The sequence below is a fragment of the Solea solea genome, chromosome 18 (assembly GCF_958295425.1).
Source record: "Solea solea chromosome 18, fSolSol10.1, whole genome shotgun sequence".
Taxonomy (NCBI): Eukaryota; Metazoa; Chordata; class Actinopteri; order Pleuronectiformes; family Soleidae; genus Solea; species Solea solea.
Genome location: NC_081151.1, coordinates 20,075,785 through 20,099,309, shown reverse-complemented (window position 1 = coordinate 20,099,309; position 23,525 = coordinate 20,075,785). Strand labels below are relative to the sequence as shown.

At 42.0% G+C, this 23,525-nt stretch overlaps 1 long non-coding RNA gene across 1 annotated transcript in view; it reads right to left on the bottom strand.

The window, feature by feature from the left end:
* The window catches only part of LOC131444565 (uncharacterized), a 171,127-nt gene that overhangs the window by 112,916 nt on the left and 34,686 nt on the right, over window positions 1-23,525 (bottom strand). The gene's annotated exons all lie outside the window — the stretch shown is intronic.

The window sequence follows — 23,525 nt, the reverse complement described above, 5'->3', positions numbered from 1 at the left end:
TGACAACATTAAGGGTAAGCAATTGTTTTGCAGTTCGGGAAGGTCAGGCCAGAGGTCATATATAAAAAATCCAACTGAGACCAAATAAGAAGTGAGAATATGTTTAATAGCCACCAGGGGGTGACTCCACTTGCAAAAAGGGCTTCATTTGAATGGAAGTCTATGGGAAAACAAGCCTACTTATCACTTAAGGAAACATTTTCCTCAGAACTTAAGGCTCTGAAACTTTAGTTTCAGGTCTTTTTCAAAAGCATAAGATACTGATAATGTTAATAATGCTCCCATTTAAAGGAAAATAGATGATTAGGTTACGGCACATGAGTAGACACCATTGTGATTTACTGATGGTGTCATCCAATAGACACTTCGTGACACCTCTTCTGGTTTAAATCTGATCAAATTTAAGTTATATAATAGCAAATGATACACAAAATCACATGACTTAAATATTCATTGAACAACACATATGGTCTAGCAGTTTGTTTTTTTGTGGTTGAGGAACTTGACAAACTCTGCCCATCAGTGCCACTACAAAAAGTGTTTCCACCTACCATTACATATATTGATATTCGATATCCGGCTCTTAATAATGTCTCAGTTTTATCACATGCTAATGCATTTGCAGCAAAGACATGAGACAATGCCTCTCTTCTAAATAAAGAGACCAGAAAACAGCTAATTGAGACAAGACAGACAGTTGTTGGTCCTAGTGTTCATCACTGCTATTCGCTGCTGAGGAGAGGCAGCTGAGAGCCTCTGCCAGGTCTCTTCATGCACCACTGATTGCAACTACTTGGCCTGATTTTGGCCTGGACTAGCCCATCACTATTGTGTCCCAACTCAATACGGAGTGCCCAGTGTCTGCTGCCACTAGCCCATTACTCGGAGACCAGTGGCCAGCAGTGGGCTGACCTGGAGTCCCACAGGCTTTCACCCAGCGCAGAGCAAAGGTTTGTGCCAGGAGTTAAAGATGCAGTGGTGTGCACCGACAGCTGTGAGAAGTCATCACCAACTTCACGATCACAGTGATACAGGAGTAGAAAAATAAAGGGAAATCTTAAATACAAGTGTGTAGTTCTTTGCCATCAAACAGTCCTCATACTTCATAGAAGTTGTAGAATTAAAATGAAAGTAATATTGTAAGACCAGCTTGGCATCACTTTGTCAAACTGTCAAAATAACAAAACATTTTTTTTCTTTTTCTTTCTTTTTTTTTTCAATAGATGCAATAATTGTGCATAGTGTCAGCTGGAACAACCAAATGGTGACTTCAGCCCATCACAGAGAACCAGGCAGTAGCTCAAGCTGTTAGAAAGTTTGCTGCTACACAATCCCAGTGAGGTAGCATCTTGTAACTTCACTTCTTATTCTGTTCCGGTGCCAAACTCCTTCTCGAGCCAAACTAGGAAATGAGACTGTCTCTGAACCTGGTAGACTGAACAGAATGTGAGAATTGACAGGTATGGCAGCAGCTGCCAAACTGTGAGGCTTCCTGCCTCTGCCATCCCATTGCAGTCAGGATCAATCTCCATGACTCACTGAGCTCCTATTCACATGCCGCTTCCTGTCAGCTGGGAAGTTAATGTACAGGTTAATTACCCAGGCAACTCTGTTTGGAGAAAACAGAATCTGAGCCAAATTTTTGGTTGGTTAGGCCAGCATTGTTGTTGTCATCTATAATATTCTTGACTTACCAAAATGCCAAATACCACAATGCAAGTAACATTTGCAGGCCTGGTGACTTGATGGCCTGGACAAATGAGGGCAGATGTTGTAAAATCACTTCACGGCTGCTTCTAAGTCCACAGTAAACAGCAACAAATCAGCAGCCAAAAACACTTGTGTTGAGAATGTAATTTGTCATCTCCGTCCTGAAGAAGCTGCTGCACGAAAGAAACCTGAGAAATTACCATTTCATGATCCACAAATCAATTTTCACAGACACGATGAGGCCTCCATTGTCTTTATCCATCTCCATCCTACGCTGCATGTCACATACTGTCACCATCAAGCATTGTCACATCACAACCATCAAGAGCAGCGAGAGACACTTAAACCCTCATTCTATTCAAAATTATATGACAAAACTGTGCAGGTTTTGAGATGCTGACACCTTCCAAATCCTTGTTTCCTTTTTCCCCCTCGACTTTGCCCTCTTTGACCTGCTCAGCTCCACCGTTCCTCCAGTGCTAGGCCTGATCACAGCTCAGTGCGTCACAAAGCATTAGTGTGTAGATGAAAGGAGGTCTACAGTAGGATTAGGGAACTGTTGTACATGCCCCAGTGGTTGAGGAATGCTCTCCTGCTCCACTCAAGGACAGGCTCAAACACTCCAGTCTCCTGGTATGTCTGCAGCAAGAAAAAGACAGCAGCCCAGGTCTGGACAAAAGTCAAAGGGTCCAACTGTAGGCCTCATGTGGTGCATACTGTATACACAGAAACTAAGAAACATTGGAAAGATATGCAGATTGACTGCAACACAAAACCAGGGAAAATGTAATGACGGTCCATTTTGAAAGGACTCTGCTGATGCCACATTGTCTAAATCAATTGGCCGGTTGGCTGAAGACTTTGTTACAGCCGTCCTCATCTTCGCTTTAAACTAAGATCAGTGAGAAGTAGCTCAGAGAAACGACGGAGCCCTCATAGCCAAAGCCTCATTAAGATGCAGACACAGGAGTATGCTAATTTTACCCTACATACTAGCAAAGTAAAAAGACAACAGAAAGGGGGCTTCATTAAAAAGACCATGCATTATTCAGAAAGCAGCAGGCCAGAGGAATGGCTTAAGGCCAATTATCTTCTGCTGGAATACTCCACTGGTTTCACTGCTCGACACTCAATGCCTCCTTTCTTTCCATTATACTACACTATATGTATATGCTGTATATAATTCAATATGAGTGACCTTTTCTGGTCACGATCACCATAGCTCTGCATTGTTGCCTTGTGTCAAGGTAAATCTAGCAATAAGTGTTATTCTGTAACGGTGCTGGATCATCTAATCTAAATCAGGAGGTGGACACTTTCAAAATTTCAAGATCTAGAATTTTATATGTTTTACTAAACCTTCATATGTGCCCTATCAAAGACGGAAAAACATCATTGTGACTAGAGAGCTGGGTAAAACGAATTTAGAATCTACCAAACTTTTTATTACTATCTATTTGTGTTCATTATTTCATATTGCCAGACAGACGCATATTCTCATATTCATATTGTTATTGATTGAACTTACACAAGCACTTAAATGAACCTCAACATCTGTCACGGTGTTAACCAGTTCTCTCTTCGTATGACAATTCAAAGCGAGAGTAACACTTTTCTGTGCTGTTGTGGAAATAGTTTATGTATCGCACAGTCTGCTACTTTTGGCCTGTATTTTATTGGCAGCATGTTCACATACAGCAGTCACACTTAAGCAGGATCAGCGGTCAATATCCAGGAGACCAGTCTGTGCGTTCAACATGTGCGAGAGGTATTTACATATGAGCGGAGACGAAGAGAGAAACAAACACATTTAATGAACACTGGCAGCTGCTGCCAGGGAGCAAAAGTACAGTTTAGTTAGTGAGAATCCATTCAATGAACTAACTTGAACTGAACTATGCTGGTATGTGTTACTGGGCAAGTTCAGATGGACAGGAAGCGGACAAGAAACAGGAAGGAGGACAGTCTGTGGCTACTGGGGACATCACTGCCAGATGAGATCACATAGCAGACAGAGGTTCCGGTCAGAGCACTATTTATTAACAGTGGAACATGGGGAAGTGTGTGTGTGTGTGTGTGTGTGTGTAAAGAAAGTCATGTGATAACAGTTTGTCCTCCTGTCATTCATCCTGTCACAAGACCCGCACAGTAGGCCCCAGTGTGTGTGTTTTTATGAGACAAGTATCAGTCTCAAGCAGTTTTCCAACCACCTCCTTCATTTTAAGAAGATTCCAGATAAGTGTACTAGCAGGACTGTGGGTGTGTGAGCGTGTGCATGTGTCTGTCTGCTTCAAGCCTGGGCCACCTCTAAGGCCTGCACAGTAATGAGAGAAGACAGTGCATCAGCTGCAGAACCCCAGACCTGTCTGCTGGGTTGGGAGATATATGGGGTGACCGGGCATCTGAACCCTGCATGACACACACACACACAAGTGCACAAACACACACTGACCCAGAGTGCATATGCATGCATGCTCAGCTCAAGTACTCACAAACACAGAGACAGACCCCCCCCCAGAGGCAGCAGGGAAAGGGCAGATGAGGACAACTCACCCTAGTCACCATCACCCACACAAACACAGCACTACTGTTAGTGCATCTTTACAGGTACAATTTTACTCACTGAGATTTTGTCATCATCTCTATATTAAGTGTCGAAATATTTTAATCTAAATTAGGAGGTGGACCAAAGATTAACACCCAAAACACGACATAGATTACAAATTGGGAAATAAGCCAAGGTTCGAGTGAGCTGTGACCATTCTACAGCCAAAAGACAGCCTGAATATCATGATGGTCATAAGAGGGTGAACCAAGTGCCTAAAACTAACCTAAACCCAATTCTAACCCTGAAAAAATTAAAGATGTCCTCACTCCCTAGGGGTCATACGTTTATTGGTCCTCACAAAGCTCATGCATGTTGTTTTAAATGACTGGGCAGGTGGGTCCAGAGTGTGAGCTGCTGCCAAACACATGTAGACTCAGAGGCATGTCGTCGTCAGCAGTGTTCCAACGATCACCCCCCAAAATGACTCGATACACGCAGAAAGCCCAAAAACAACTGACTCACACACAAATGCCCACAGAAGGAGGCAAACGTGCAAGATTAAATAACTATGAGTTAATGCGAGTTCATATATGTAGGCATTTGCTGGAAGGTACAATAATGTCACGTAAAAAAGCTTGTATGGTTGCATGGGAGAAGAGAGAGGGAGAGACCAGGAGAAAGGGGGAGCATAGGAGAGCGAGCTTTTGTTCCAACTGAGCCCCTAATTAGCCAGGCTAATTGAGCTGTTAATTGATCTGTTGTCTTAATTAAACATCTCCTGACGCTTCTTTGCTCCTTGTATGTGAGGGATATATATATATGTGTGTGTGTGTGTGCAGGAGTGTGGAACATGGAGGTAGCTAGCCCAAACAGATGACGTTAATGTGAGTGGGTTGATGACTCCATTAGACACTTTGGCTTGTTATAGTTTGGGGCTAAAGCCGTCATTATAGATTTCTATGGGGTTATCGTGGTGGTAAAATGCATTTAAAGTAGAATCAGATTACATTAATCTGTGCATGATGTGCTCTGATAAAGCTGCCAATTCCAACCAAATCCGCTGACTGACAGGCAAGGATTTTAATCACGTAAAACCCGATCCTCTGGTTCAGAGAAAAAAACGGACACATGGGTTTCTTTGTGTGATGTTCGCACTGAATTTCCAGCTCACCTTAATCATTTCCATCTGGAGGTAAGTAACACAGAGCAGAGAGAAATTTCCCTACATTAAAATCATACAGCGAAAGAATTAAAATGTCACACTATCTTGATAGAGAAACTAAGCTGTATAGATGTGCAGGGGAAAAGATGTGTTCACTGAAGCGCCGTCAGTTTCACTTAATTTCTTTCAAGCTCTAATTGCTCCTGAAATCAAGGAAAGTTAATGCAAAACTGCAATAAAAGAGAAGTTAGAGAGGATAGCCACCTCGATCGTCATCACTCCCTAGATTCCTTTGCCACAACCAAGTTAATATTTAATATTGTCTTTAGTGTTTTATGTACTTATGTATAACAGAGTCACATAAATCTTTTTTAATAAACCTAGTTTATCTCATATATTCTTTTAGATAATCCCTACATGTACAGTTTCTTTTACTCCCACTGATACTTTTCCCTCCCTCTTAAAAAAAAATCCTTTCAACATCAGCCGCCATTTGTCTTTAATCCTGCTCCCTCCATCACTCCCATGTTGCCTTCTTTTTTCCACGTGTTCTGCAGAAAACCACAAAGAGCTTTCAGGTGGTCATTTTCACACAGGTATGCGAGTGCATGTCACAGTTTGTGTTTGTGTAGGCGTGTCTCCATGTGTGTGTCTACTTGTCCGTATCCAGGGGGAGGATGCAAAGCGTAATCTCTAACTTTATCATCTGCTTGTAGGGAGCGGTGGCAGATGGCACTTTTGGGCGCTTGCAAACCCCGCGTTTCTGAGCCGACTGGCGGGCACATCAAAAGCAGGCATCGTCACCGCGCGGCCAGTGGGTGTCAACGAGGATGTGATGAAGTAAGAGCAGTGGCATGAGGAAACGGTGGAGCGGCGGGGAAAAGAAGGGGACGGACAAGCATCATGAAATTCTCATCTAGGCTCGGAGAATGATTAATTGAGTGTGGTAATGGTTAAACAACACCGAGTGAATTTGTCTTCCTGAGAATGTCACACTGGTTAACTAAAATGCTTGACTGAGCTGACCATTGTGCTTAGTGGGAGGAATATAAACTTGGGTGGAGATGTCGCCCATAAAGCGAAACCAACCTTGCATTCATTCGGGATATGTTCAGAGTCCACATCACGACAACCTAAAATAAATGCCAAATTTCTGCCAAATGGTTTTACTTACGGGAGCACCTAGAAACACTGCACTATACCAAAATAAGCTATTCGTATGTATGTATTTGTGAAGGGGACATTTCCCTGTTTTTCATCAAACTGCCTTTGCTTTTGCCTGGGCTTTCAATAATCAAACATGCTGAGCACACCATGGCAGATGTCACGTCCATACTCTGTGGACTATTAAAGAGGTTACCATGGTAGCGCTGACACACAGAGACACTGACAAATCTATTATAGCTGTTAACTACCTGTGTGCAATGAATTTAGATATTCAATATGAGAAAAATCAGGCCGTACCTCACCCAACAGGCTACCCAGCTCCTAGTACAGGGTATGGTCATCTCCTGCCTCGACTACTGCAATGCCCTGCTAACAGGCCTCCCGACCTGTGCTGTGAAACTGCTACAGATGCTGGTCTTCAATCAGCCTAAAAGGGCACTAGCACCCCTCTGTTCATTGAGATCAACTGGCTACCGTTAGCCACCATGTGTCGTTCCACGCTAGCACTACCAGAACAGGGGCATCCCTGTATATCTTCAAGAAGCTCTTGAAGACCCATCATCTTCCAAGAGCATCTTCTCACCTTACCCCCCCTCCTTCTGCACTTGGATCCACTTCTTCACTCTCACCCTCTGATAAATGCTTAAATAAACAGATAAGAAAATAAATTATTAACATATTATGCAAGTTTGTAATTTGCAGGTTTTCCATGGAACTTCTGTGGAAGGTCTGTGTGAGTTGGCAACACCTGAAAAGTCATCAAATCAGACTCCCAGTTTCCACAACAAGACTCAGGTGGCTTAATGCACAGAAGTTGTCCTGCCACTGCAACGCCCCACATTCCCACCGACAGCATTTCAATCTTAATTGGATCTTTGTCGGGTCATAAAAAACACCAGATCATGCCGAGTGATTTAAAACTTCCTTCTGTGCTATGCCACAAGTTATCAGAGAGCATAGCCAATAGGGTTTGCCATGTAAGGGAGAAATGCAATATATCAACTTCCACATCAGTACAGAGGAAAAAGTGCATGCAGCTCGCTGGTGCAATGTTCCCTATCTGCACACAGCACTGTTTTATCAACAGTGATGCTCACACAGCACTGCACTGCACAAGTCACAGCCCCCTCGCTTTCATCCTGGTGTTTTAGATAGCAAAATGTCAGTGTGTCAGTAATATTTCTTCATGTCAGGTTATGGACAGTTACAACCTTAGCTAATAATTTACTCTGTTTCACTGAGGGAGAAACACAAAGAGACCGAGTGTTGTAGCTTGATATCAGCTGTCCTCTCATGCAAGGGCAGTACAGAGTTCATGCTCCGGCATACTTCACACTTAATGTAAACAGATTAGCTCGGCTGAGGATTCAAGTGTACTCCTCTGGAACACATTATGTATGTCAAAATAAGGGCAGCTAAAAGATTCTCGCTCTTTGCTCCATGTATGATTATATGCATGGGCCTGCAGGAGTTGGAAAGGGAGAAAGCAAAGATTAGATTATAAGAAGGCAGGGTTATTAGGGTTGTTAATGGAACTCTGATTGATCAATACATTAAGAAGTGAGGTCACTGGAAGTCCAAGCTCACCCACACAATCTAAGGTATCACCTGAAGGGAGATGATATCAGTGTGTGAATAAGTGTAAAGACAGCAGACTTGGCAGTAGAACTGTGTTTGGTGTGAATACTGTGGCTAAACCAAGTCTGATACAGTACCACTGGTTTGTGTCCAGTATCGGCCCATAAGCGATGAAGCTAATTCATGCAGCACCACATGGCCAGCTGTAACCGGTGTGTGGGTGGGAGAAGGCATGGTAAACAGGAAGTCATTACTGCACTTCCTGCAGCTGCTTTACACCTACTGACAAAGTGGAATGAACTTTGTAATAAACTTATGATTAACAGGTGCGGTCTATGAGCACAAACACATGCTCGTTCTTTATTTACCACACGTCTCACTTAGATTTCCTTTTTTTTTTTCAAGGAACTATTTCTGAGTTTTCAGAAAAGAGGAAATACCCAAAAATTACATGCACTTGCTCAGATAAGCCACTGAACTAAGAATGGGAAAGTCCATTGGACTCCAGAACAGAAGGAAACGAGTCTAAAACGAGGGTGCATTATGTGGGCGGAGTGCGTGTGTGTCTGTGTGTGTGTGCATACGTGTGTGTGTGTGTATGTACAGTATGTCTATGCGTTCATGGCCGTCTGCCTGAATGTGTTGTGCTCATGATTGAGTCAGGGTGCATTTCTCTGTTTGAGGGAAACTTTGACAGTCTGGCGTCTTTGTTCTAAAGTTCAGACAGGGAAGCAGATGGCTCCTCTCAGTGTGACTTAGCGAGCTAGCTAGCTGTGGAATGTGACTCCATTGCCTCTGGTGGTGCCACTGATAATGTTGTATACAATACACTCAGCAAGTTATAGATGGAGCCTCTTGGCTATTTGCACCAGCATAAAGTCAGTGACAGTCTTAAGGTAGCACGATTAGGTCCAGCTTTAACAGCAAATGGATATTTGCATGGTAGCTACTGCTAAGTTATAAAGTCAGCAAACAGAGCAACAATGTGGTTGGTTGAAAAGGCCACAATAATGTGGAACAACTGTAACACGGAAACTCTTAAGTGACAACTGGTGATTCCACCACATCTCTATTTTACATGTGTGTCACTGGAAACAGTTACCCTAACAGGAGGAGCATGTTAGTAAGTTAGAGGCTTTATTAAATCAGAAACATCTCCACTTCCACATTTTACTGGGTCACATTTATTAGCTTGTTCCCGACTCTGAACATGCTGATTCGCCAACATAATCAAAAACAAATTTAACTAACCGTGTCGCCAGAAATTTCTTCAGGTCATAAAAGCTCTATTTAAAACAGAACAGGCTTGAGGTTGTTCTCGTTTAATGGCTCTGCTGCTCTTGTAAGTCACATGACTCTGATCAGCTGATTCATCCCCTCCCATAGAGACAAAGAAAAAGAGTCCTACCAAACAATTCCGTGCCCTAACTCTGCTCCTTACTTGAAAAGCCCCCACTTTATCCACAGCGGCCATGTCCTCCTTCTTTTACTCGCTCGCTTTTTTTCTCCTTTACAAGACGTTTGGTCTTTAATGTATTTCAGAGAACATCTGCTAACTATCACTGAACCTCATGGGATTTCCATTTAGCCCAGTTAATTACTCTATCAAGCCAGGTTCATTATCATATTCCTCCTCTTAAAAAATGCACCCGACACTGTGCGACCGTGTCTGTGCGCACGCATGTGTGTGTATGTGTGTGTGTGTGTGTGTGTGTGTGCGTGAGTGCAGGTGTAAGGGTGAGTGTGTACCCAGACATATGCACGCACCGGCGTAACTGTGTGTGCATGGCTCTGTCTTAAACACATTCCTAATTGCAAGTGGTTCAGCCATAATACTCTTGTTAATGAAGCAGAGCCGTCTATAGGAGCCGGCTCTGGAAGTCAAGTAGGGAATCTGTTAGTTTGTCTCTCCGGGGAAGACAGTGAGCTGGTATTAATCTTGATGAACCACAACCCTGTGACTTCTGCTTGTCTGTATCATTCCCAACAGAGGTTAGTCCAGGTGACTGATGGCACTGCCTCTCTGTCTCATAGGAACGGCTTTTGAAGAGTCTCAGTCGAAAAATGAGACACTTCTTAATCATCTTAAAAATCGTCCTTTGCTTGATGTTTAAAGTTATGTATTCCTTCTATTAGTGATTAATCTGCACAAGTGGAGCCAACACTATCATTCTTTGCAGAGGGCAGAAACTTTTCCTTTTGACAACAAGCTTGAAGAAAGAATGAGAGCAGCAGGGTGTGCTGTTTAGCAAATGGGGAGACATCTTTCACCCAGAAGGTCATATTCATCCTTGAGAGATCAATAGAGAATCACAAAAAAAAAAAGAATATGTTGTTTATCCTAATATGGACACCAAGCACTTGAAAATGACACCCTTTCATAACGAGTTTCCTGTCATGTCATTTATAAAGCACTTTCAAGTGTGTGACTATTGCTTTGTTTCTGGAGGTCACAGGATCTAAAGCATCGCCAGCTGTTCTGCTCAACAACCATCACAGGAAAAAAACAATCACAGATCCATCTTCTAAAATGTGCGAGCTGGAAGCTTGGCGGGGATCAACGAAGCCGTCCAAAAGTAAAAAGGTTATCGTTTCAAAAACAAACTTTAACCCCCAAGGCTCAATAAATACTGAGATTGTCCCACTGTGACCTCAAATGCCAGGATACATACAATATACAGAGGAGAAAGAAATGAAAACTTGTCTAGACCACAGTCACCAGAAGCAAGTAAAAATAGCTTTGATTGTTGGTAGGGGAGTTTCATTTTAAAACCAAATTATGTAATTTACTGAAGACAGGTTCATACTGTGTGTTATGATCCTTCTTTTCTGTTGCTAGGACACGGTGATTGTATAAAATGCCTGTACCGATATGAAGACAAGGTTTAAAAAATTTGTAAGGCTTTCCTTTAAGGGTGGGTGTTGTTCTGGCTGCAGAAGGTCAAACGTGCGTTTTTTTTAGAGCACTTTTAACAAAAGCAAGTTTATCATACCCATTTTTAACGCTTTAACACTGGCATACAGTTTTTGTTTTGTCATTAGTGAGTTTCAGTCAATGGTCTTTCTAATAATTACCTCTCCATCCTGATTGCAAACTCAGCACTCACACTGAGAAGCTTTCCTTTACATACAGATTGGCTCTCTGTATACGAGGGTCTATATGGCAGTGGGTGTTCGTGGAGCACAGAGCAGTGAAATCTACCCTTTGATGAGATTAGCTGAGTGGTGTACTTGAAATAACCTTTCATGCACAGCCATTATTGTATTAATCTATTCTAAAACAATTTGGTTGAATTAATTAGGCCCTACATATTTCAGCAACACTCACAAGCTGCCTGGAAACAGATGGCTCTGAGGGCGAGCCACTCTCCAATGGATGTGTATGGCTGAGGAGTAAGAGAGGGAGAGGAGAGAATTAGAAGTGATGAGGAAGAAGGGGAGAAGGAAGACAAAAAAAAACTAAGTGCAAAAGGAAGAAAGAAAGAAGGATGTGTCATCAACACTTATCTATTGTGCACCTGACAGAGTGACGAATGGGAGAAAATGAATCAAAGGTTGAGGAAAAAGACACTGAAACCAGAGAGAGGAATTGCTTTGGGTCTTGGGTCCTAATGCCTCCCAGTTCTTCTGCAGTCGACAGGAGATTTTAGCTTAAACAACAGTTGGGCGAAGGAGGCTATTATCTCAATCCTACAGTGTTCTGGATGGGTTCAACCTTGAACAGATTGCAGATGATGAGCCTATCCATATGGTGTTTAAATCGCTCAGCGTTTCCTAAGCCATTAACCTTCAGGACACCTTGCACTTGTCCTCCACTTTGACTGACAGCTCAGTGTAGATTTTATAAAACGTCACTATTATCGAGGAAAGTACTCCCGTGAATAACAACGGTGGCTCCAGACTGTTTTGGATTGTGAAACGTGTCAATATCTACTTGTTACCAGAGGTCATAACCACACTGCCTTACTACGAAAGTGTTCTTAAAGACAAACTGTCCACAGTTTCCCGGAAAAAAAAGCAAAATTTTAAATTAAAAAAATCAGGAAATTAAATATTTTGACCTCTGCTTATCCTTTTGTAGCAACTAGTTGTAGCAAAAGCAAAAGATGTGCGGTGCAAAGTGGCGAGGACAGAAAAGACATTTTACAGACTGTGACGTGTAGATTTAAGAGCCCGAGTGCTGAGGTGTTTACAAGGAGCTGCCACATCATGAAGGACAAGTTAATGGCTGGCCGAGGGAAGGTGACACATAATGCACTTTGTGGCCCACATCCAACCATTAAAAGTTTTTAACAGGATTTAACATCTCAACTTTACTGATGAGGACACCCCGACAGTGACGGGGAAAAAAAACAAAAGAGAAAGAAAACAGGGAGGGAGTACGTAATGCAGAGGCAGCGAGCGTCGGTGAGAAAGATGATACGGAGGTCCTGAGGTTAGCTAATGTTGCCACAGAGTACTTTGCTTACTCCATGTCCACATCAAATCCTGTGTCAAGGCACGGGTAATGGACATCAAAGCTTTGGCACAGTCTCTAGAGCCATGAAAATTAAAGTTTTCCAACTCCTGACTTGGCAGGAGCGGCGGCAAAGTGATACCTTTCACCTGAAAGGGGAGGGAGGAGGGAGAAAGGGAGGGAGGAGAGGAGGCTTTGCAGTGAGGGTGATGTCACTGGCAGAGCCCCCTCGATACATTTGAGAAACAGCTTGACCTGGAAACACAGGAAGCAAAACAGGGAGGGCGTGACGTGCCAGAATCAATCTACTGATAGTATGTTTCTGTCACACAAGCTAATAAACGACAAATGACTAGCTCACATTACCCTAACTGCTCTCTCTTTCTCTGGCAGTTGCGGCAGGCCGTGGCCAGTGCCAGTGCCTCCTCGCTGCCTGCATCGCTAGTGTTTAAACTAACTTGGATGTGCTGCTGTCCCACACGAGTCGGGCAGAGTGATCCCTTGTGACCGACTTTATTACCTTGTTGACATCAGCTGCTAGTTTTAAGCACTTTTAAATTCTGAGTCGGAGTAGTGGCTCAAATCACAGAATTAAAGCCATTATTCCTGCGCAGCTTTCTTCTTGGCAGTGCTTCATAAGCCCCAGATTTAACAACAAGCCTGGGTTTTATGCATTCAGACAGCTGGTGGGAATAAGGCAGTTGCCAGTGGCATAAAACACTGTGTGTGTATGTGTTTGTGAATGTGGTCAGCGTGTGCCTTCGCGTGTGGGAGGGCATCAGAATATTCAAAACTGTCTTTTAAAAGTTGCCTGTCCATATTCCAAATATTAAAATTGCACATTTGTCATAGTGGTCAAACAAGGATTTCTCTCGCTCTCAGTATTTGGCATTAATAAAGGTGATTAAAATGCGGTGGAAATATGACATACTGGATACCAAATGTTGCAGATTCCTCCTTCCTCTTCACCAGTGTGACACTCAACTTCCACTCTCCACACTGGCACGCTTCATTACTACTACGCCTGTGTGAAGTCACTCGCGCACAAACACGCTCCACCACAGCACAATCACACTCGCAAGAGTGTGCATCCTTGTGTGCCTCTCCCCCCACAAACACACATACACTTTCCCTCACTTCACACGCATTTAAGTAATGCTATCTAGCAGCTGTACCTCTCCTTATGTGTAGAGAGTGTTGATCCCAGTTCTTTCTCACACGCAGTGAACATATGTCAGTCAGAGACGAAGCAGACTCTGTATTTCTTCTTCTGAATAAAAAGTTTACTTCTCTTTGTATGCAGCACTTCTAAACTCTGCTCAGAGTTGGGTAAAAAAAGACCCCAAGTGATACACGGAGGTGACCTTGTTGTGTCTGTGCACGTGCATGTGTGTGTGTGTGTGTGTGTGTTCAAATGCGTGCGTGCTTGAGATTACAAAGGGAGGATCTGAGATGCCTCAGGTAAAATAAATACCAACTCTGATAGATGCCAGCAGCACCTGTCTGATTTACATTTCACTAATTGCAAATGAATTACCAAAGAAACCTTTTCACCAGCACTGACAAGAAACGCAATAGTAGTTTTACCTGAAGGAGAAAGTGTTTTCGCAGAAATATTTGTAGGAGACTTAGAAAACTTCCACCTAAGCCAGGGGCTCCCTGAAGTTTGTTTGAATGTATGTAGGAATGCAAATCTATGTGTACATACAGCACATTAGCAACTGTGGTGTTTGCAGGAGCATTGAAGCCACCATTTAAATGCAAAAACAACCCCGTGTATCATCTCCATGTGAAAACACAGAGCTCCAATGATCCAAAGTTTTTCTGAGACTCATGATACAAAGTATAAGTTCCTCTCCTGCATATAATGTGTTTTCTGCTCGTCACCATATTTTATACATTAAAAAATAATCTTTGCAGCTTTTGCTTTATAAATTTAGATCAAAACTTTGGCTGCAGTTCAGTTTTTGATCTATGGAACTGAAGATTATTTAAATTTATTAATCGAATATTTTCTTAATTCACCGTCAAAAAGGTACATAATAGTATACTGTATTATTATAATGTATATCAGATGAAGATAATCACAACTGACTCAGTTTTGTTTGGTATTATTGCTTAAAAATAACCAAGTTTTACAAATGATACAACAACAAATGTATGGGCTCTAATTATTACATGCTGAAAAAAAGTCAATAAAATAAAAACTGACAGAGTAGACAGTACCAGAAAGAATAAAATTCAGATTTTAAATTAAAAGGGATACACAGAGTGAAAACAATGGTGGGATTTCATACGGTGTAGCTATTGTAGGACACCTCACGCTAACTAAACTCATTATTTGTTAGGTTTTTAATCTCAAATGTATCCCTGTCCCACTTTCACCCATCATGTGAGACGAGAAGTTCTCCTGAGGGTCTGAAACAGGTCCAACAGGTTCAAGCCCAAAAATCCAAGACAACAGCAGCAAACAACACCTGCCCCGGTGATGTCACCATCTCACCGGTATCCCATACTCGCCTGGAGACATATTCAGTTCTTGTCCTCCTCCTTCTGCACGTCTCCCTGCCCTACCTGAAACTATACACATCCTGTTTCCATTATTCACCACTAGTGAGCATCATCATCCCTTTGAAAAAAATACAGCTCAGAGTTAATTCCAAAGAAAATGCACAGATTAAAGCCATTCTGAGCAACTGCTCCCAAAACCACTAAATTATGTCCGTCACTCAAAAACAGAGCAGGACATTACACAACAAATGTTCTTCTTTTTTTTTGTTAAACGCAGAAGAGGAATGCGGGTCAAGTCTCAGGTGACACAGGTGTGCGTCAAAGTGTGGTGTGAACGCACCAACTGGTCCATACATAACATATCCATATTATGTTAAAACAACAAAGATAAAAGTGGAAGGTGAATCCAGATTCACTCCTTTTATCTAAACTTTACTGGTCTCTGCAATCAGAGCTCAGTTGCGGTAGCGTCAAGCCATTCATTTTTGAGCGAGGGGCTGTTACTGCTGAGTACAGTGACACCACACACACACACACACACACAGTCACACACAGTCACACACACACACACACAATCCAAGCAGTGGGAAACAAGAGAGGAGCAGCTGTGAGTTGCACTCATCAGTTCAGATTGAGGGAGACACAGGCAGGCTGGTAAACAGACACAGATGTACAGAGCTGAGCAGAACAGAGAGTGGGAGAAAGAGGAAGGTCACCCTTTCACAATGGGAAGGTAGCGACAAAGTCAACAACACTTGCTGTGCGACTAAAACTACTGTAAAAAAAAAAATAAAAACAGCCTAGTCATAATGGCACATGTCTGTGACTGATTTTGATTTCAAGAGAGACAGCTCTTTTGGGGGAAAACAACTGTAACCTTATACAATAATAATATTATTATTGTAATTAATAATAATATTATATTGTATTATTTTGCATGTGTATTTTAGCTTTTGTGTCCGACTTACAACATTTTGCGGCGCTGCCATATGTTTAACTGTCATAACTACATACTAGGAATTTGCACCTACGCCGGCTCCCAACGTGAAACAACTAAATAATCCTTCATTCATGAAACAAGAAGCCGAGGAAATCAAGCTGCCAAAACTGTCTCATGTGACGCACACGCACACGCACACATACACACGCCTTTGTCAGCAACTGTCGCCTCCCCTGAGGGTGACACCCCACCTGGGAGCTCAATCCTGTCAGTGCTCACTATCTCAGTTTCCCTTTCAGTCTTGTTTGCTCTCTCTTATTACACTCATTCTTAGAGTACCCCCCCCACCCCCCCACACCACACACACCCCCAAGAGTGTGTATTAACCCCAGTCACAGCTTTAGATATTTAAGGAGGAGACGTCTAAATGACACAAACCTGAATATTTCCACAGAGAAGAGATGATTTAAAGCGGTGCTGGCACCTATGAACACAGGATAATCAAGACGTTGTGTTTTCTTCAAAAGCGCATATACTGTATAGTGTTTTTTTAATGCTGTTTGGTAGGCTGTGGGTCGGCACCGCACAACATATACAGTAGTCGATTGAGCTGCAAACTAATTCAGATTTGACAGGATCTCCTGTTACACAGAAAATAACAGCAGCTTATGCAAACTATATTCTTTCCCACTAAAATTGCAGGATTTTTTAAACACAGGTGAATCTGAAAACACAAAAAAAAAAACACCATCATGGTATTTTGGGGGTTTCACTCACTTGTCACCTGTGTGTGTGTACTGTGACATCATGTATGCACTGTAAACAAAATGAGAAAGTAACTGTGAGAAACATAACACGCTGTGATAATGTTACAGTGGTTACTATTTCTCTCACACTCTGTGGTCTGCCTTTACATAACAATAAAATACATTCATGTTTTCATAGAAAGCGAGACACCGTAGTAAACTCCATAAACTGCCACCCACTTCCCCCTTTTATCATTCCTCTAAATCACCTAGTTCCACCAAACAATGCGATGTGTTACCATGTAATTAAAGCAAAACAAACTCTGGCAAAGGGTCTAAGAATTTTACCTTCTGATTTCCTTCCAAAAACACAATTAAAAAACTTTAATGGCACTATTTTATGATGTTTACCTTCATGCCTCTTTGCTTGTTTGCACTTTTTCCAGTTCTTAAGGAAACAAATGAATTGCCACCGTCAGCCTTCACTGTTAGAAATAGTTACAAACTGTTACATATCCGCTCAGTGAAGGCCTCCAAGTTAAAGTCTAACCAGTCCAAGGTAAACATTTACCTGTGGAACTGATCACACATTAATGACTGATCAGCACCTGGAGCTAAACCATGCTAATACGTTGTCCAGGTGTGTGTGTGTGCGTGTGTGTGCGTGTGTGTGCTGAGATGTTTGTAGCCTGCAGGGGGTTGAAGTGAAAGACCACCAACTGAACAACGAACCAGGTGGCAAAATCAAAGAGAAGACAAGTAAGTCCAGCAACCGCTGATATCAAACAGCCAAAGTAAAACTCTTTGCAGCTGCAGCAGCCAAACAAGTAACAAAACATAGCAGCTTTTTCTTAATGCTACATGTTTGTCAATTATCTCTCTATTTAATTTTCTTAAGTGTCTAGAAAAGCAGCTGAGAGTGTGATTTTTAAAAAAAAAAAGATTTTCCACAAATATTTTTGTGTTAGACCTTTGCAAAAGTTAAGTCATGGCTTCTGTGGCTATGGAGTTTTTTTTTTTCCAGCATCTGGCAGAAAAACACTGACAATATTATTCATTGCTTAAGCTCAAAAAGGCTGTTGAATTGCTTTATGGGAACTGGGACTGAGAATGGGTATCTCACCGCTGTAGAAAGTGTGGCTAGTCCCCTATGAATTTGAGGTTATGCATATGCAATATAATTGAGAGTATAATATAGTATAGTATAGTATAGTATAGTATAGTAGTAGAGTATAGTTAAGACTTGAGAATGGAAAAACTGCAAAAACGACTGATATGAATTTAATGGTCCACCAGCCCACTGGTATTTACCCAATGACATGACCAAGTATGAATGGTCTTGTTCTACCTGCCACTGCTGCAAAAAGTATAGAGCAACAACATTTTATGGTGAAGCAAACATTAAGGATACAGGTTTGAAAAAATAAATAAATAAATAATTGAATGAATAAATACATGCACAAAATGCCCATCTGTCAGTCCAGCCTCCGCAACATACTCTAAATAAAGGACACGTTGGAAATCAACTGTGTGTCACAGAATCCTTTTTTAAATTCTCTGCCAATGATTAGTTTTAGTCTTAATTAGTTGCCTGATACAGGACAAGTGAGGTACGTTGAACGAAAGATCCTGCTCTGTCTTCTTTTCCCATTCCTTCCGTCACCTTGAAAGTAAAACAAGCATTGAGACTCTGGTGGAGCCACAACATATTCTCATTTAGTGGCTCCGCTGTTATGGGATGTCATGGCTATTAATTCTATCTGAGCTTCATTAATCCACATTTTCTCATCCAGCCCCCCTGTCCTTAATCATCATTCCAGCCTTTGCCAGCGTGGCCTCTGGTGGCCAAACACAACTAGGGTCACAATGTGTTACCTCAGCACTGGGGAATTCTATGCACACATACACATACATACAAAACACAGATAATAAAACAGGTCATCGATCTCAATCACGCAGGATTGGACTCGTGTTATTACAGTCCTCTCGCTGGGATGAAGTATCGAAAGAACGCAGCACAGATAGTCACCCTCAGATGAGACGACTGCCTCAGTGCATAAAGAACGATTACAGACAAACGGTGAAGACATCCTGAGCGGTGAAGAAGCTGGAGGTCACTCAGCAGTGAGGAGGAGAGAGGGAGAAGGGATGCTTTTAAAACACTAGCTAGTGAGGGGGGGGAGAAAAATGAAAATCACACTGGCAACGGAGTGAGTGGTGAAAGAACTGACTATCAAGACTGTCTTAGTACAGCTCAGTCCAGGTGGGCGATTGGTTGGAACCGCTTATTGTTCCAGCAGATCTGAGCTGTTTGCCGTTATCTGAATACCAAATGGTTCCAATTTGTTCTGTGTGTTCGTGCGCGTCTGTGTGTGTGTGTCTCTCTCTCTCTATGTGTATGTGTGTGTGTGTGTGTGTGTGTGTGTGTGTGTGTGTGTGTGTGTGTGTGTGTGTGTGTGTGTGTGTGTGTGGAAGGAGCCCAATACACATAATGAAACTGGAGAGGGTAATCTAATGGAAATCTCTGAATGTTCCTCTCTGTGCTTGCTAAAGGTTAGCCTGCTGTCTGCTGGGTGGTAGCTTGTTATTCATTCAGAGACAGACACGAGAGAATGGGAGGAGGATATCAAGATGGTGGGTGGTAGTTTTGACAGTTTCAAATAGGAAAAAAAGTAAAATAGATGCATGCTCTGGCAGTTTTGATATCAAAGTTTTTTTTCTAAGGCTCCACAATTTGGGTAAAATATCAACTTGAGTGTTTTAAATTTGAATTTTCCATCTAACTTTGTAAGTCAAGCTTCAGTTCCAGATTTACCATGCTATAGTCAAAACAAAAAAGAGATACCACTGAATATTTACTATAATATATGAACTAGGGCTGAACAATTAATTGAAATTTTATCCAAATCCGGATACAGCCTACTGCAATTTTGAAATGGCAATATTTCAAAATGTTTCTCACAGATCTGCACAAATATCACACAGTAATCTTTTTGGAAATATGTTACTCAAATAAAAATAAGAATAGTTATGTAAAAAAAAAATGACCATTCCCTCAGATAATGCAAATCATATCACCATTTCAGTCAAAGTAATCGCAATGAACCGTTTCCTTTGTGCTTCTTATAAAACGCATCTTAAAACCCATTTTTACTCATTTGCATTCAACCCATCTTTCTTTTTTATCGTTTGACTTTACATGTCATTTAGCAGACGCTTTTATCCAAAGCGACTTACAAGGGAATTGAGTACAACCTGCCTGGGGTGGAGTTGAACTTGCGACCATGAAGTCTTTTGCACACAGATCATCGGTCTAAACCACTGAGCCACTCCAACCAACTTGTTCATTTGCGTTGTTTTTATACTTTCTACAGTATTTTATTGTTTTATTCTATGTTTTAATGTGTGTTCTTAAGTCTATTAGGTCTTGTGTTTTTATATTTTAATTTGTTTTAATTGTCATTCAGCAATTTGTTTCAGCTGCTGTTGTTTTTAAAGTGCTTTATAAATAAAGTTGGATTGGATTGGTGTATTGTATTTTTAAACTGGCATAAAATATTGTGGACATTGCTCTTGGCCAATTGGGTTGTTTCAAATTCCAATGTTTTTTCCCCCTCCAGATAATGATTTAACTTTTCGATTATCTACTCAGCTGACTTTTGACCTCTTGATATCTCAGCAGAGTCAGTCAGAGAGGTGAACTCAGCACAGCTCTCTAGAAAGGTTCTCTTCATCTCCCTTACTCACACTCACACTAGTAAATAACCACAACAAACTGTTACCTCTCATAAAAAAGCCATTTCATCTCACTAATGCAGATAGCACATAAAGAGAGAGGGCAGCAGAGAGGAGCGTGTTTTCGGTCTGCATCACAGGACTGTAAGCACATAGAATAACTCTCAGCAAGCACAGCCAAAAGCCCTTAGCATTGTGACAGAGCAGATGTTAAGAGTAATGACAGTGGAGATTACCCAATAATTGTAGCAGCGTAAATCATTTCAGAGGGGGGCAGACAGAAGGAGAGAAGGGAAAGAGAGGCAAGAAGAGGAGGAGAGATGGAACAAAGGAGGATGTACGGTGGATGAAGCAGAGAACACCTTATTGTGGGCATAAAAATGCAAAAGAGGGCAATTTATATGCTGCGCGTTTTTCTCTAAACGTTTATAGGCAGACTGCTCATCTGTAGTTGCATAAAAGAGGACGCTTCCAGAAATGACACCCTGCCACATTTTGTGGCGGTTGTAATGGCGATTATGACGATGTGGCTGCTAGTGTTATTGTCTGTGTTTGGGAGCTAATCGCTGAGATACAGGCTGCTGCCTGAGGCCAAGGATGGAGTATGAAGGAGCCCCTGCATACTTCTCGCTTAAAAAATATTGTCCGCCCCCACAACATCCAGCACCAGGCCCTCGCTGACGTGCAGCCTTCCCCACCACAGATCAAACACATGGGTCAACAGATCAGGGACCCACTGCAACAAAAAGCCTTGTGTGAGCGCGTGTGTGTGTGTTTGTGCATGCGTGAGTGTGAGTGTGTCCCTCTCACTTGCTCTGTCGCTTTGATTGTGTAATAAACTTTATTCAGTTAAGCGTGAATTATTGTTAATTGAACTAAAAAGTAATTTTCTTAATTGAAACAGAGGGGGGAGGGGCAGACCAGATTAACGATGTAAAGGAGCGCGTTTCCCCCTCTCACTTTTCTCTCTCTCCCACCATCTTGAGACTTTTATCTCGTGTCTAATTCTTTTTTCCCATTACAGTTCTCGCCATTATATTACCCCATCCTGCAACTTCAGTAAGATGCCTGTAATTTAATTTGCCTCACACCCGTCTCGAAACTAAGGCAGGGTTGTGTGGGAACATTTCTGAGAGACAGCCACTGCCCGTCTGTGCCTTGTTTGTTTGAGACGCGCTTCACAGATAGATTTTCTCACAATTAACAGAGTAGAGTGCAAAGGTCGCCGTGCCATTGAAACCAGCAATAACTCAAGGTTTATTCTGCTTTTGTTTTTAGAACATCTGACCACTCAAATGAACACCTTTATCACTAAAGCAATTTGCTGCCATGCTGTGCATATCCATTACTGTCATGTGTCAGTGCTCAGGCCATAAATCACCCAGGCCAAATATGTTACAAAGGATTGCGGTGCAGACACGCCATACAGGTTTGGTCAGTATCAGTCATGCTGTGTAATGAAACACTTCACACTAACAATATCATCGTCTTGAGCAACAAAAATTCAACAATGATTTAAAACTAGGGCTGTAAACTAATGATTATTTTCATAATCGAATGTGAGAAAAATGTTGATTGCCGTTTCCCAAACCTTGAAATAACAATGTCCTCAGGTGTCTTGTTTTGTCATTCGGTTTTAATGATTTATTTGTTATATGGGGCCAAAAAAGAGGTTATAATTTGCATAAAGTACTGATACTACTGCAACCAAACCAAAAAAAATACAAGCACTTGCACAATCCAATCTCCTATACCCCATGCAAACTCAAGGAAGCCAAGAAAAATGACTGGAGCACATTCTCTCACATCCCTTTTTACATTTGCCGGCAATCTTTCTGTGGACAGGGCAGATCTGAATTAAACGTGGTGCTTCTGAATGAGTGAGAAAAGGAAACGGCAACTTCACCACTGCAGTACCTCTTCATTCACCGATATTACCCAAATTAAAAGGCAGGAATCGCTCTGCACTGCGCATCAGAGCTCTTTGTGCTGCTGAAAGTCAACTCCTAGTCGCCACATAATGCGTCCTTAATACTGTACAACATCTATGTGGGAGGGCGCACTAGGCCACAAAGTAGAAAGCAATGTTTTGGAATTCAACCCACATACCGGAGCTACTGCAGAGATTCAGGAAACAGTCACATTCCAGTAAACACGTGTGGAATTACCAGGGCAAGAGCTCCTGGTCACCAGCCTAGCCAAATATTATCTCATACAGAACAATATCACCCCCTACGCAGCAGCTATTGGCTGAGAGGGAGGAAGTGATGTATATTGACTTTTCATTTGGGTCTTGCTGACTCTGCTGACAAAAGACACCAAACCACTTCCAGCTGCTAAACCGAGAGAAAACAACCGCATTCTGCAGAACATGGTTCAGCTGCATTTCGTTCCCCAAATTAGTTTTTCCATCGAGCACTTCTGTCACTCGTCAGCCACAAATGTGAGTCACACAGTAGCTAAATGACACTCACACTATTATCACAGTAATATTCACCTCAAATGATTAGTACATTATTTGTAATATAACCAAATGAGGCCTACAAATGACATTAATGAGATCCATGTACACAATAAAATAAGCATTATCCATCTATCCCTGCTGATCTTCCCACATTAACGCATGACCTTTTGAACACGGTCATTCTTTTTGAACAATACCGGCCGTCCTATAGAGTGTGTCTGAGCCATCTAGCACCTTGTCAGTCATAAAAGCAAAGGGGGAGGGAGAGGGGGAGGAGAGAAGAGGGGGACAAGGGGGAGGAGACAGGGGAGGGTATAAGATGAGTGCCATTACCAGTGTTCTGGACTCGTGTCTTCCCAGGGTGAATAATTATGGCTGACATGTCATGAATAGGGAGGGACATTATCACAGTGATCCTCCAAACCCTCTGTGTGTTCCCTCTCACACACACACACACACACACACACACACACACCATTAGGGCCCCTCTGAATGATTTAGGGGGTCT